The 14272-nt window shown below is 46.7% G+C and overlaps 1 long non-coding RNA gene across 1 annotated transcript in view; it reads right to left on the bottom strand.

Annotated features, from left to right (window-relative positions):
- Window positions 1–2009: 2009 nt before the first annotated feature.
- LOC311423800 overlaps window positions 2010–14272 on the bottom strand; it is a 21699-nt gene continuing 9436 nt past the window's right edge. The window contains exons 2-3 of the long non-coding RNA XR_014685858.1: window positions 5271–5377; window positions 2010–4691 (exon numbers count right to left, since the gene is read on the bottom strand). This is a non-coding gene — a long non-coding RNA (uncharacterized lncRNA). The remainder of the gene's footprint in view (window positions 4692–5270; window positions 5378–14272) is intronic.

Genomic DNA, 14272 nt, shown 5'->3' with positions numbered 1-14272 from the left:
TACAGCAATGAGGAAGTCCTCAGTGGGAGTAGATGCATTGTGGTATCGTAGCTCATGCATCAGCCTGCTTGGTGGTCATTGACTGGTTTTGTTAGCACTGGCTGTGGGACACAGAGAGCCCCCTCCTCTGTCTGTGTCCCTGCGAGCGTGCATGGGGAAGGGTTTCACAGAGGAAATAGAGCAGAAGAAATTGAGCATAGCATGTGTTCCTTCTAAAGATAGCATACTGGGGCTTGCATCAAGGATCCTGCCACACTCTGCATCCACAACTCCATTGCCCTCCCTCTGTGATGGCTCATAGCGAGCTGGAAGGATGCCAGACCTGGCTTGCCTGGGATTTCTCTGCCCTGCTGCAGTGGACTAGAAAACGTATACATGGAGCATGAACATGCAGGCTTCAATGGCATCTCATGCAGGTGTGGTTTGGGGTCTGTAGCTTGCATGGTGCTGTGACATGTAGAGCATGGTGCTATGACATCCCTATCCAGCTGTGTCACCTGTGTCCCAGCCAACACACAGCCACTGCCAGGGGAGAAGAGCCTTGCCCTGTGTTATGGCCTTGGCACTGGCTGGTGACCTCACTGAAATCAGCTGCAAGGCTACCATAATATTTCCCCAAGGTATTCTTCTGGGAACAGCTGTATTTCCCCACCTAAGCCCTATTTACCCTTGCCACCTGGAGTATTGGTGTCATGCTGGGATTCCGACATGCAGGAAACCCCATGGAGGCTGGCCACAGGCGCCGGGGGGCTACGAGAGCAGATGGAGGATCTGGGCCTGGGATTTCTGCGGGATTGCTTAGTGCATTACATCTTGCTTGCCTGGAGGCTCTCCATCTGGCACACTGAGCCTGGGCTTGCTGGGCTGTTGCTGCTGAGAGGGGACATGGCAAAGGGCGTGGGAGCTGGGAACTGAGAGGCATTTGGCTTCAACATATGTCTCAAGCTCTCCATGCACTTTGAATTGTTCAGTGCAGCCCTACACCATGCATGCTGCAGCCCTTTACCAAAATCAGAGTATTGTAGGATCTCATCCAGCTGTTCATCACTCTATTTTGCATAGTAGTAGATTTTGGGGGGAGCTAGCTGTGAATCACAGCATCCCTCTGCAAGGTGCTGTATAAACACACAAAGGGAAGGATGGGAGCACGGTCTGACCCACTACTTGCAATTAAAGGGAAGAAAGCATCATCTCATAGGTCTTCTTCCTATAGGCCCCATGTGCCCCATGTACATCGCTGCCCTCTCCAAACAGCTGGGCAGCCCCTGCTGCAGCGGAGGATTTAGGTGGACAGCTTAGCAGTGCTCAAGGAACCAGAAAGAGAGAGGAGCAGACAGACGATGTACCTGGGAAAGATAATGTCAAGTCATGTTAAAGCAAGAGAATAGGTTCCTGAAGGCTTGAAACAAAAGCACTGTCTGGGGTTTGAAATGCATCCAGCAGTGCTTGCAGCGGAGATTTGCGTTCATGGTCTAGCCATGGTTGCACTGGACAGTGTTACCCTTGCTTCACTTCAGGGGAAGGAGCATCCCTTGCTGCAGGGGAAGGAGCATCTCTTGCTGCAGCTTTCCTTAGGGGCGAGCACAGGTTGGGGTGCAGCAGAGATCAGGGTGTTGTAAGGAGCCAGGGCCATCCTTGGTGCCTGGTCTGTGGGCCAGGTACCTGCCTTCCTGCTCACTAGCTGTAGTTCTGCCACAGGGGTACTGAGCACTGCTGGTGGTCCCCATTGAAGTGTGCCATGAAGATCTGGGGAAGCATCTCATTGTTTGCACCTGTAATGCAGCCCCACCTGAACGTATTTCCAGTGGGCTGCAAGTCCAGTGCAAGCTAAAATGAATCCCTCTGACCCAATTTTCTTTTTCTATGAGAATCACATAGTTGAGCACTGAATGCACAACCAGGGCCTAAGAGACCCTGAAGTCTTCTCTCAGCTTCTTCCATCTACCACAAACTCTCCTCCAGGCACAGCTTTGGGTTAATTGCTAGATTTTAGTGTTTATCATTGCCTGTTCTCCTAGCCTCTCCCTGTCTGGATCTGAATACCTGCACCTCCACTTTTTTTTTTTTTTTTTTTTTTAATGGTTGATTGTTTTCTGACTCCCAGCATGGTTCAATAAAACTGCATTTACCAGAGATTAGCTCAGCTAATCCCATAAATGTGCTTTTACTTCATTATCAGACACAAAATATAGGGCTTTCTCCTTAGCTGTACTGGATCTGCCAGAGGGTTTGTGGATCCCACTGCAAATGAAAGGGTGGGATGCTGGGGTGACAAGCTTTTCCTTGTTTTTAGGATTATTTTGATCAGGATAAGGAAAACAGTGGAGCTCCCTGCCTGTCTCCAAGGCTCAATGTTCCCTTTTTTACTTTCCTGCCTTCCCAAACACCAGTCAGTGCAAGTTTAATAGAAGAATTAATATTAAAAATAAACACAACCATATTTAACGGAGCCAGCTTAACCATGACTGGGCTGTAGTCCCAGTATGGTTTTGAAGGATTTTTAAGTTTTCTGAAACAACATGTACTGTAGCTCTAGCACTGTGGTGTTATTGTCTGCCTATTTTTGCTTCTGCATTTATAACCTTCCCAAATGCTTGCAGACAAATAACTGCCTGACAGGAGGGAACTCAGCACAATGTACCTTCTCATGGCAGGGCTGGTGGGACACAGTGAGCTCAGCCCTGGGCTGGGTGTGAGTTGGGGTGGCAGAAAGACAAACAGAGGTGATGAAATAGGCATGGGCACCTTTGAGCCAGGCACTGAGATCTGCTCCTGCAGGTTTGCGTTGGTGGTCCCCAGGATAGAAGGGTCTTAAGATGGTGGTCTCTGGGATAAAAAGGGATTCAAGATGATGATCCTCAGGATAAGAGGGGTTGAAGATGCTGGTCTCCATGATGGAAGGAGTTGAAGATGGTTCTCCCTTGGACAGAAGGGGTCAAAGATGCAGCTGAACGCCTGGCTGTGCTCTGATGAGGCAGCTGTCTCCACCTTCTCCCTGCTGCTATGTTTACAGCGCTGAAGGTTTGGAAAAAGAAAAACACCTCTCTAACAGTCGCACAGCAGCACCTTAAAATAGAGGCGTGCTGGTGTGTCACACATCCCCCATCACATCTCACCTGGGGAGATGATGCTGGCCAGGCTCTTGGATTGGAAATAGATCCTGCTGCAGCCCCAGTGATGGAAATGGGGAGGATTCAGTCATCCTTGGGCAAAGGCAACCAAAGTGAGCTGCTGTTCAACTCCAACAGCTGCTGCTGTAGGTGTGTGCTTCTCTGGGCTGGGAGGTGCCTGTGGTTCAGTGGCAGGGATGTTGAGGTCAGATCTGCTGCTCATTTCTGAGATGAAGCTGATGGAGGAAACCTTATGCCTCAATTTCCTATCTCTAAATAGGGTTAACACTTTTAATTGTAACTTTTTTTAATGAAAATGGTATTTCAGTAGGTCCGTGGGCAAGGCCTCACACAGTGGGCAGCAGTGTCTGGTAGAGGACTTTTAGGTATGGAGTAAGAACAGATACACTCCACTCTTACTGTGGTGGGGGTTACCAGCAGCAGCCCACAGGAGAAGACATCATCCCATTGCATGCAGGACTGCTGAAAGGTAAAGAGATGCCTCCTTACTGTGATGGTGATGGGGGCAATGTTAAGTACTGCTGGTGATGCGGTGCTTGCCAAGCATGCTGCACTGTGGAAGGCTCTCCAGGAGTTATGGGCATGTCTCATGGCCAGACATGGGGAGGAGGGAGAGCCTCTCCTTGGGATGTCCTTGGCAGGAGCTTGGGACAGCCACTGCAGCCACTTTATGTAATTCAATACTCCATCTTCATCCCAGTGACAGACTTGCTGCTGAGGACATGGCGGTGGGCTTGCTTGTCTGCTGCCCTTCATCATCCATCTCTTGCCAGAGGGTTGGCAAGATGGTTTGTTAATCTGGAAAGAGATAAATGGGCTTGGGTGGAGGCTTTGCCACAGTCAGGAAACCCAATAAAAGATATATCATAGATGCTGGGAACAGACCTAAGGTTTGATCTGGGATCTCCATGTTGGGGCTCTCCAGCTGTGTTGCTGAACATTGCAGAAAGGTTTTCTCTCCAAGCCAGTGCCTAGGTGTCTCAGGTTTGGGGAGCTGGAGAGCAGTTGGGCTGGCTATCAACAGTGCCAGCTTTGCTTCATCTTGACTTGCTGAATGGGTTTTGTAATCCATTTTCTAACAGCCTTGTGTCTGAATGGCCTCCTAAGGACTTGAATGCTGGAAGAGCCTATTCTCTGAGCATCCCAGGAAGAACAAAGACTCACCATTCTCCAGCAGCTTTCTTTACAAAGTGAAAAACAAGCTGCCTTCTCCCAGCTGTGACTCAAAAAATGAACAAAAACCAAGGTGCAAAAAACATTTTGTCCCAAATCTTCTCATTAATGATGTTGGTAGAATTGTCAGGCTCTGAATGGATATTAAAGGGGTCTGTTAGGACCTGGAAGGATGCAGCTGGTAACTTGCACAATAGAAAATGAGCAGGCTGGCAGCAGGCTGGCTGTGAGGTTACCGACAAGAAATGAAAGATCATATCTGCTTCCTTCAGTGTTTCACTATCAGCTTCTGCAGATGGACACGTGGCGTTCAACTACCTCTAGATAGCACAGAGGTTAAACAGGCATTTCTCACAGAGAAGAGCATTCCTCAAATTACATTTGTGCCTAGGAAGGAACAAAAGCTTGTATCAGTTGGTTATTTCTGTGATAGGGAGATTTGCATCTGATTTTAATGTGTATGATTCTAGAAGAGCCTGTTTGGGAGCTAGAGATGGCTGGGGGAAGACTGGGTGAAATCAGTGATCTTTTCTGCCCTCTGCAAAACATCTCCATGCTTGTCACAGACAGGCACATGAGCAGAAAACTGGAGTCATTATGGGCTCTGCATGTCACCTTGGGAAGGGGACAGGGCTGGTGTGTGCACCAGGAGGTGTCTGAGTGCACAGCTGTGAGACCAAGCTGGGTGTCTGGGTATCTTCACAGCCCACCCCCCCACCCCCAGCAACAGACTGCCTGACTCTCAGCAGAGCTGTGTCCTGCAACATTTGTATTCCAGCAGAGCTAATAACCCAGGGCAGAAGGCTTTCTGTATGGACTCATTATGTTTGGCTATTTTTTCCTTCTAAAAGTGCACCTTCCCATCCATGCAGTGATTACTAGAAATAGCCATTTTTCCTCCTATTTTCTCTACATATGTGGTTGGGTCCATCTGAGGTAAGAAGACCACCCTGGGGATGGTCCCACCTTTATTCCCATTGCCACCCCTGGGTGCCCATCTTGCAGACAGGGCTGGGAGTGAGTCCTGGTGCAGGTGGGGATGTGTCCGAGGACATCCCCCAAACTCTTGGTATCTGTGAAAAGAAGGAAAAATAAAAGGGAGCATATGAGATTGTGAGTGTGAAGCCAGGATTTTTAGCACATCAGTTGGTCTTTGACTGCATGGATCAGAAATTCACAAACCTAGTCCCTGGTTTTCCTAGACAGGAAGTATAGGAGAGCCTGTGTAACGGGAGGTCAGCAGAGTAGGATAAATGGAGCAATACAGAGATTATTAAGGAAAATGGAGAGTAGGGATTAACACAAGAACCAGAGAGAATTTAGCCACTGCTGAGCTTGTTCTGCTCTGAAAATGCACGGGATCACTTCCTGACAGGAGCTTTGCAGTGTCTTCATGGGATGTTTCAGAACAATAGGTCCAGCATCAAACAAAAGTGAAGGAGTGTGTTGGGTCTGTCTGGGATGGAGTCACCTTTCCCTGCAGCAGCCCACACTGTGCTGTGCTCTGCACTCGTAGCTGGAACAGCACTGGTATCACTCCAGTGTTGTGTCTAATGCTGCATAGTGCTGGCATAGCATCAGGACTCCTTCCAAGCCCCCATGACCCAGCAGGCTGGGGGTGGGCAAGCGGTGGGGAGGGGACATTGCCAGAGCAGCTGACCTAAACCAACCAAAGGGATATTCCATAACACCTGATGTCACACTCAGCAATATAAAGGGGGGCTCTCCTGAGGGAGGGGGCTGTTCCTCCTGAACAACCACTACGCATTTTGAGGCCCTGCTTCCCAGGATGTGGCCGAACATCACTCACTGATGGGAAGTAGAGAATAATCTTTTTCCTTCTCTCTGTGCTTCCGCGCAGACTTATTGTTTCTATGGTTTCTTTTTCTCCCCATTCCTTTTCCCTTTAATTAAACCTTTCTCATCTCAAACCTCAAGTTCTCTTTGTTGTATTTTCTCGCCCTTCCTCTTTGAGGAGAGGGGAAGAGCTGTTGTGGTGGAGCTCGTCTGCCCACCTGAGTAAAACCCCCACAAGGAGACAAAAAGAAATTAAATAAATGGCATCGATCAGCTACATTAGTTCTGCTTTCCACCACCTGGGCCCAGCTGGTGTTAAAAAAAACAGACAAGAAACAAACTCGACCTCAGACTGCTGTGGTTGAGGGCCATGTTGGCTCCAAGGCAATGCCAAGGGCCATGACTGGCTTGAGGAGATAAAATCTTCTTCCTAAGCAAAATTGCATCTTTCATTCAAAATCCACTTTTCAAAAAAAAAAAGCTAAGCTGTGTGCCCAACACTCTATATGTTAGCTTCAAGTGCTAAAACACTTGACAGAGAGAAGCTCCTCCTCATCTCTTTTACTTTAAAATGATAACCCATTTCCATGATATTCTGAGCTGCAGCCTTAAAATTTGCAATTCAGGGACTGTCCTCTGCTATTGTTAGGGACCTCCTTAAGGGAGTGCCTGCAGTACATAGCCAAATAAGCTCAGATGTGTAATAAAGGGGGAATGGAAAACATACAGGAAGTTTTGCACTAAGATGAGGTTTAATGCTCTTCTCCGCAAATCAGGCTTGATTTGGGAATGGTTCTGTGTTTATCAGGGAGACACAAGGAGAAGCCTTCCTGCTTCCCTTTAAGTCTGTGTTTTGTCCTAACATCAAACCAGATGTGAGGAAGCCCAGATCATGTTCTTAAGTTCTTTGTCAATTAAGAATGCATTTATTCTGTGCTTTGGGGACACAGCTTGGGGAAAGTTTCCCCAAAATAGCCAGACTTAAGCTATTGGTATTTTTGAGCAATAGTTGACCAGGAACGGGAATTTTTGATAGTGTGAAGCTCTTTTTGGGTGCTTTAAAGCAAGTCAGCTTTTTAGAAGAGATCACTGCAGTGATGAGTGCTGAAATTTTCACCCCTCCTAGATTTCAGTATGACTTTTGCAGGATGCCCAAGGTACTGGCTCATACACTGCATGCCACAGCTGGGTCTCCAAACTGTGTCACCTCCCTGCATTGCTCCAGAGGGGGGACAGCTGGAAACCAGGTCAGCAAGATAGATCACATCGACTGTGCCGTGGTGGAGGAGGAAAGGTAGATTCTCCTCAGTAAAGTTTATAATCACTGTACTTATAGGCTGACCTTATGCAGCCAGGACCTGGCTTCTCTCAAGATTTGGGATCTGGGTAGAATTCAAGGTAAATGCAGGAGCTGAAATTTGTCTTGACCAGTTCATCCTTTGACTAAAAACCAAACAAACAGACAAAATCCCTATGTTATGGGGAGCTGATGTGTGCTCCTGCAGTCCTTCCTTTCCCTCCTGCCTTTCCTGGTTGCCTGGTGGAACACATGCTCTTTGTCATGCTGAAAGGGATATCCCCTATGTGTGGCAGTGTCCCCCTGCCTCACTGTCCCCTTGCCATGCTCCATGATCATGTGCAGGGACAGCTGGCTGGGGACACAGACCCTGTGCCACTCAGCAAGATCAGGAGGCTTAATGAAGTCAGCAAGAGATGTGTTGGGTATCCCCGTGTGCAGGATTTGGCCCAGATAATACATCTGCCTATAAACATGTTGCGCTGCAAACCTTGTGCTGCATCAGGAATGCTGCATCAGCAATGGAGCCTCCCTGGAGGCCACGCATCCTACATAGGCACAGCTTGGAAGGAGGGGATGTGACAGCGCTTGGGAGAGGCACCCATCCTCAGAGCCCAGCCTCGGCCTCCATCTGGCATCATTGTCCTCAAATAAGCTGTGCATGTCCATAGGGCCTGGGCTCCCCAGTGCTGGGGAAGGCAGATCCCCAGGAAACAACAAAATACTAATGAAGAACTGTCAGCAGAGCAATTAATTACTGTGCATGCTTCCTCTTGCCCCAATTACCTGGGGAGGGAATCTTGCTTGGGTAACATGTGTGCATGCACACACATCTCCCTCCCTCTCTGACTTGGATAACTGAGCTTACAGTTTTCCACAGAAACTCCCTAGTCTTCCTAGAGATTCTGGGGGGATTTCCTGTGAACTGTGGTTTTTCACATAAATTTATAAGAGTGTGCAAACTTTAATGAAATCAGAATGTTTCCTTCTGGTTTTGACTCCCATGAAGTATTTTATGTAATGTTATTATGAATGCATTTTTTTGGAGTGAACGTCTCAGATTTCAGAGGAAGGAGGGAAAAGTTGCCTTTAGCCCAAAAAAAAAAAAAAAAAAAAAAAAAAAAAAAAGGTACCTGAGAGTTTTCAGCAAGAAAGGAATAGTTTGGGACAAATAAGGAGATGCTTACTTGGTTTTGGTTATTTGATGTATAGATCCCTATGGATCCAACTGTCCTAATGGCAAACAAGGACCTTAATTTTGCTAAAATTTGGTAAAGCTGCTGTGAATTCAGGGACAGCTCTTTGGAGATTACAGGGTCTATCCCAACAAAACTTCATGCTCTGCACTAAAATATTTGTTGTTCTGTTCTAACTGCAACATGCAGCAGCAGCATAGCATGGCAGAGGTTTGAGAATATTGTGTAAGAAATGACCCATATAGCTTATTGCATAGTAGAGATAATACTAAGGAGAGAATATTTTGTTGTTATATGTTGAACACCATACAAAATAACTTTGTAATTTTATCCCTACACTTCCTGGAATAAATCCTAAGCCTAAGGACTTTAGCATTGATTTAATATATATATATATATATTCATAGGTAAACTGAAAGCAAAAATAGCAGCTTGATTTCTTACAACATGTAACAATCTTCCATAAATATTTTTGCACAATTCTTGACTGCTTTGAGTTACCATGAACTCTTGCTCCTGCACAAATCCTTCCAGAAATGTCTTTCAACTAAAATTGTTCCCCAGCCATATAGAATGATAGAATCACAAAAAAAAAAAAAAAAATAGCAGCACTGGAGCTGCTATTGTACATATTCAATAGCTATATGGGTAGTACTGCGTCAGCTTCTGCAACAGTGGGAATATCAGAGGTTATTTTTTAATATTTATTTTTTTTTCACAGTGTGATTTACATTGTAATAAAGGGACTAAGGATTATACCCGCCTTTTGTAAGCCTAGGAACTAACTTTCTTTTGTCATTCACTAGCAGCATCCCTGTAGAACTGGTGCTTCACCAAGTGCTTCAGCCAAATTTGATTTTCCAGCCCTCCCAGCTCTGCCTGCAACCTGCAGAGAACCTATGGGGCTCTGGTGTGTTTTTGGGACCTCTTCTAAGGAATCAGAGGAAACAGGTGGCCCCAGCCCAGCAAACTCCCCATGAACTCATCTTTTACTCATGGTGTTAGGGCAAAGCAGCCTGTTTGGAGACTCAGGAGGAAAACAGGCTGAAAACTGCAAACAGCAATGTCCCAGAAATCCCTGATGAACTGTCCTGTGGATGTCGCAGGCTGTATCAGTAAGGGTCTGCATGCATCCTGGTAAGAGTGCCTCTTCGGCACTTTCCCACAGTACATTGAATTAGTCATCCTGAATTATTCAGATCTAGTTGAGCAAAGCCTTGTCTCTGGTATTTTTTTTATTATTATTATTATTTTTTCCCTTAGCCTGAAAATCTATACTTATTTAAATATGAAAGAGTGGGAGTATTTTTTAATCATGGCTTTATAATTCCTAAAAGGCAGGGAGGTAAAGCCCTAGCAGACAGCTGCTTCATGAGCATGCTGTTGCAGTCCTCCACCACACTGCATGAGTAAAGCCTATGTCGAGCACTGCATGCACTGGGCTCCACCTTGCTTTGCACCTCTTGTAGTGTGCTGCACGTATGGAGATGCTGGCAAAGCCTTTATGGGTTTATGTGCTTTGTTTCCATCTCAATACTCTTTTGGATTTCCCATCTCACCCACATCTGATGCCTCTTACCCATCTCACCATTTTGAGCTCATTGAACTGCATAATATTTGGGAGGCAGGGCAGTACTGCTGCTCAACAGAGAGGGATGGCAGAGCTTCAATAAGCTCAGATGCCATGGTAGAAAGGGGATTTATGGGGGGAAAATTCAGGAAAGGAATCTGTGTTAGATTTAGGGCTGTTTTTTGGATAGCAAGAGAGGAGATGTGCACAGCCAGGGCCACCCAATAAGGATTACAGATCAGCCTTGCCTCCCTCAGCTGTAAAAGGAGCCAGACACAAAATACTCTCTGAAACACAGGTATCACCCATCCAATTGGGGTACAAGGGTCCAAAGCCAGAGGACACTAGATGGACACCAAGTGTCTGACCAAAGGACAGAAGGTGGTGGCAGAGTCTTCAAGGCTTGTGCCAAACTCTCCCCACCCTCATCACAACCTGCTTCACCATCCATTCAGCATAAACAGGGAAGGTTTAGTCTTGCCTCGAAATCATGATTTGGAGTTTTATTATAAATTACTTTAGTCTTATGTGCCATTTTAAATTGATTCGTTATGCTAAGTACTTGCCAAATGCATAATGAGGGGCTAAATCGGTCTGTATGTAACAAGGCAGTGATTCAATTATTCCTAGCACTCTCACTCTGACAAAAGCCTCGACTGTTGCTGTCACTTGTGTTTTGGGACCTTCGTGCACACACACACAAAATCTGTTGGAGGCACTTCATAGTTTCTAGCATCCACCCTGTTATTTTATTATTATTATTATTATTATTATTATTATTATTATTATTATTATTATTATTGCTGTTTTCAGCTTCCTCACACATGAGTGCAGGGCTGGGAGTTTGCCCTGTGGGGATTTGCATTAATGAGAACTGGAGCAGCTTTCGGCAGGATCACAGCTCCGTCTTTTCCCATCCATTCACAAAGTCTGTGTGGCTGCTCTCAAAGAGTGACAGCAGAAGTGAAAATGAATCAAATAAATGGGTTATTATCCACAGCACATCAGAGAGATTCTGAAAGCCTTCAGACTGACCAGCAAGAAAGCTTTTATTTTTTCTAATAAATGTTGAAATCCATCCACACCCACAATGGGATCTAAAATGCAATTAATGTGTGCAGTGTCACAGTTTTAGCTGGGATAGAGTTAATTTTCATCACAGAGGCTTATATGATGCTGTATGTAGGATTTTTGATGAAAATAGTGGTGATACCGCACTGACAGTTTCATTGTTGCAGAGCCATACAAGCAAGGACTTTTCTACCTCTCATGCTGCCCTACCAGCTGGGGGTACACAAGGAGCTGGGGGGGACGCAGCCAGGACAGGTGACCCCCAACTGGCCAAAGGAACACCCTAGAACACATAGTGTTGTGCTCAGCAATAGCAGCTAGGGTAAAGAAGGGGGAAGCGGGGGACGTTCAGAGTGATGACATTTGTCTTCCCCAGAAACACACTAGATGAACCCTGCGTTCCCGAAGTGGATGACTACCTGCCTGCCAATGGAAGCAGTGAAATTTCTTGCTTTGCTTGTGCACACAACTTTTGTTTTACCTGGTAAACCATCTGCATCTCAACCCATGAGCTCTTGCACTCATACATTCCCAATATTCTCACCCATCCTGCTGAGATGGGAGTGTGGCTGGGTGGTGCTGAGCTGCCTGCCAGGGTTAAACCACAACATGTGGATAACAAGCACCACCACCCTCATCATGTCTTCCCTAAGTTTCAGTGCACTTCACAAAGGACCATCGATAGCTGCGGCCCATTTTACAAGTGGGGAGACTGAGGCACCATCTCCCCAAGTCATTACAGAATGTCTGTGGCAACAAGGAAGTAGGGTGATGGCTGGCAGCCAGTACGGCAATCAGGCCTGAGGGACATGGGGTTTACTCCTTATTCCCAGAGATTTTGTATGTCACATTTGGAAACAGTCCCAAAGTCTTGTGTTGAGTGGACCAATGAATAATGGACTAAACCAGATGCAGATTTGGGCACTTAGTTGAGCCCTTCAGCCCTTCCCTGACCCTGGAAGCAGAGCACAGGCAAACATTTGTAGGTCAGGCATCTGGAAATGGCCAAGCAGCTCCTCCTATCCCTGCTCTTTGAATTTCTCCCTGTCCTTGGGCAAGATGGTGAAGGAGGGGTTTGCACTTCATATTTTGGGGTGTTTCTGCACACTTCAGAGCTCAAAAGCCCTTTCATCTCTTTGCTTTGGAGATTCAGATGAGCCTCAGGTCCAAACTGAAATGCTGCTCAGTCTCTCCATCACACTGCAAAAGGCTGGGTGTTGCAGGAGCCGTAAACTTTCCTTCCGAGCTCCCTCATGATGAGACACCAGCACAACGGCTGGCAGTGGGGCCAGCAGCTGCCATGAATCATCCTCATTAAAAACCATTTACAATTCAGCATTGCAAAGAGGCCTTGCGCTGCCTTCACTGGTATAATGGGTCTATTAAAAGCTCCCGTGTCAAGCAGGGGGCAGACAGACATGCACAAGTACAGGCTGAAACCCCGCCACAGAGAGCATGGGGTAGGCAACGTGTGCTGTCACCTTGTCCCCGTGCATGAAGCAGGAGAAGGTGGCTGGATCTCCCGGCAGCGTTGCTCCCTGGTGTGGATGCTGGAGAAACCTGGCCTTAGGGCACAGGGGCTCCTATGGAGGTTTCCCTAAAAGTTATGATTGTCACCAGCTAAGTGAACTGGGGAGAAAGGAGGATTGTGTTCCATCAAAGCAGTGGCTGTGAAGACGGGACAGGCTGTGGCATCACAGCTTGCTGCCACCCAGGGTGTGGGTAGAGCTCACAGGGGAGGCAGAGCTGGTGTTCAGCATTCTACCAAATCCCCAGAGCCTCCGTACCCCTATGGCCTGGGCTTTGCCACCCTCATGCATTCCCCAGCTGTGAGTCAGAGCTCACCCTCTGCTCTTCCCCCTCCCCAGAATTGTCAGGCACCACAGGAGGCTTTTGGATGATAATAATGTCTTGGGCTGGGTTTGTTCTGTCTCTGCTCTGTACAAGGGCTAGAAACTCAGGCTTCACGTGAATGGTGAAGTCTGCCATTGCTGCTGGTAGTATGCGTTGGGGTCAGAGTGAGAGGGGAACCAGCTCAGACACTGTGAAGTTGCCAGCAGTTTCACAGTGAGTTGGTGGCATCTAGACATGCTCCTCGTGATGGACTGGATCCTACAAAAGCAGAAATAAATCTTGGCAATTCCAAAAGCATCTCAAAGATTTGGTATTCCCTACAAGGGGTGTCACTGAGCTTTATTCCCATGGAGGCACCAGCAGGAGCACATCACAGTGGGGACCTGTGGCTCCCTCCCTGTCCCCTCCCTTCCTGATACACTTCCATTACTCTCCATCCAAAATTACTTCACCAGGAGGAAAAGCTGTGAGAAAGGATGAAGTCTCGGACTTCCTCTCTCAGCTGTTCTGGTTCTCATTTTGTGCTTCTGCAAGAGAAGAAGGGGAACAAAGCAGAAGAAAAAGTGCAAGATTTGCATTAAAAAAGAAGGCAAGCAGCAGACAAAGAAATGAGGTCAAAGAAAAGGAGAAAAGGGACTTTCCGTTATTTCTGAAGTTATTTAAGATGGTCTTCTCAAGTTTCCCCCCTTTTCTTGCTATATGTAGGCTGTTAATAATTCAGTGATTTAGACTTGCAGCAAAACCATCCATCTCGGCAGTCATTTCTGTTTTTAATGACTTTAGTGTATTAATGGTGGGTACTGCCTTTTGAACTGAAATGAGTTCATTTGTGAAACTGAACTTGCCTTGCTGTGCCCTGATATTTTTTCACGTGCTCATTTATAATTGAGATTTTTTTTTTTTTTTTTCTGGGGGGGAAGGGAAACGGGAGGGGGCTGGGGGAATACAGAGAGGGAAGGAATAGCAAGATTCTTCTGGCAATGCCTTTTATTAAGGGTGAGCTGTGAAAGCAAGGCAGGCAGTGAGTCAGCATCCTCTCCTGCCTCTGCTGGCTGCTGAGCTGTTGCTGGGGTTACTGTCACAGGTGACAGTGGATCAACCCTGCTGGTGTCCCCAGGCTGAGCAAGGACCTGGTTTTCCTGATATATCAGAGAAAAGAAATCAAATGGTGAAACTCTAAAAA

This window comes from Aythya ferina, assembly GCF_964211825.1.
Source record: "Aythya ferina genome assembly, chromosome: 25".
NCBI classification, from domain to species: Eukaryota; Metazoa; Chordata; class Aves; order Anseriformes; family Anatidae; genus Aythya; species Aythya ferina.
Note: the sequence above shows the minus strand (reverse complement) of the source record. Positions and strands in the feature narration are given on the sequence as shown.